Source organism: Odocoileus virginianus, chromosome 15 (genome assembly GCF_023699985.2).
Source record: "Odocoileus virginianus isolate 20LAN1187 ecotype Illinois chromosome 15, Ovbor_1.2, whole genome shotgun sequence".
NCBI lineage: Eukaryota > Metazoa > Chordata > Mammalia > Artiodactyla > Cervidae > Odocoileus > Odocoileus virginianus.
The window spans coordinates 23,635,726-23,637,466 of record NC_069688.1 but is presented as its reverse complement, the minus strand read 5'-3'; the positions used below and the strand labels follow the sequence as shown (position 1 = coordinate 23,637,466).

The 1,741-nt window shown below is 44.1% G+C and overlaps 1 non-coding gene across 1 annotated transcript; it reads right to left on the bottom strand.

The window, feature by feature from the left end:
* Positions 1-444: 444 nt before the first annotated feature.
* On the bottom strand, positions 445-551 carry LOC139038550 (U6 spliceosomal RNA). The gene has a single exon (XR_011491591.1). It is a non-coding gene; the product is annotated as a U6 spliceosomal RNA (small nuclear RNA).
* Positions 552-1,741: the final 1,190 nt, after the last annotated feature.

Sequence of the window (1,741 nt, the reverse complement as noted above, 5' to 3'; positions counted from 1 at the left end):
GATTAAAAAAAAATACATAGTATAATTCCTCCCATACAAAGATTTTCAATTGAAAAAAAATACTATGAAATTTTTTCTTACTAGCTCCCTTGTAATCCAAGTAGGCAGAGGAGCCAAGCATGAGGTGGGATGAGGGCCAGAGATCCAAGAAGCTGGTGTGAAAGCTACTGCACAAATACAGTAATATTCATGCATGTGGCTTAGTGTGTTTGCTCTTTTGGTTTCAGGAATTTCCTCCGATTTCAAAAATCTAAGATTCCTCTCTCTGCTCTCCACAGAGCGCCAATGTGATACCTGCTCAGACTAAACCCATATGAATCAGAAAGCTGACAGCTGGGCACCACTCAGTTGGAGGATGGTGTCTTCTTCCGAGCCTGTCTTTCATGGCCTTTCTTTTGAGTAGGAGAGCCTGGACTTCTTTCTGTGACGGCTATTTTCTTTTTTTTAAATATGGAACACTTCACAAATTTGCATGTCATCCTTGTGCAGGGGCCATGCTAATCTTCTCTGTATTGTTGCAATTTTAGGATATGTGCTGCCAAATGAATCACGCATGACAGCTTTTTTTTTTTTTTAAAGCAAAAGTATGGGAATTTCCTGGTAACCCAGTGCTTAGGGCTCTGTGCTTTCACTGCCAAGGCCTGGGTTCAATCTTTAGCCAGGGAACTAAAATCCTGCAAGCCACACAGCAAAAAAGTAAATGAGTAAAATAAGCAAAAACAAACACTTTCAGGCCTCTGGAAGCCCAAACCCAGAACGGCACAGTGTCACTTCTTCCATGCTTAGTTGGTCAAACAGAGCCATAAAGCCATTGCAGATTCAGTGGTGGACAAGTACGCGTCAATTCTTGATTGGAGGAGGAACATGCCTGCCAGGATGCGATGAACTGTTGAAGGCTAGACTTGTGAACTGGGCTTCCCAGGGGATGCTAGTAGTAAAGAACCTGGCTGCCAATGTAGGAAACATGAGAAGAGGGTTTGATCCCTAGGTCAGGAAGATCCCCTGGAAGAGGGCATGGCAATCCACTCTGGTATTCTTGCCTGGAGAATTCCATGGACAGAGGAGCCTGGTGGGCTAAGGTCCATAGGGTAGAAAGGGTCAGACACGACTGAAGCAACTTAGCATGCACCCACACATTCTTGTGAACCACGTACCAGAGTGTCTGACTGAATGTGGAAAAATCAGACACTGGAGTCAAAGGGTTAGTCTCAGGTGGTTACCCAAGCAGAGTTGTATTTCATAGCCAAAATGACTCAACATGAGAGAGGGCAGCTAATACGTATTTTTGTTCAGTCGTATCCAACTCTTTGTGACACCATAGACTGCAACACACCAGGCTTCCCTGTTCTTCATCATCTCCCGGAGTTTGCTTAAACTCATGTCCATTGAGTTGGTGATGCCATCCAACTATCTCATCCTCTGTCATCCCCTTCTCTTCCCTCCTTCAATCTTTCCCAGCATCAGGATCTTTTCTAATGAGTCAACTCTTCAAATCAGGTGGCCAAAGCTCTTCAGCGTCAGTCCTGCCAATGAATATTCAGGGTTGATTTCCGTAAGGATTGTCCTGTTGGATCTCCTTGCAGTCCAAAGGACTCAAGAGTCTTCTCCAACACCACAGTTCAAAAGCATCAATTCTTTGGCTCTTAGCCTTGTTTATAGTCCACCTCTCACCTCCATACACGACTACTGGAAACACCATAGCTTTGACTATTCATTTGTTCTTGCTGCATTTCAAATCCTT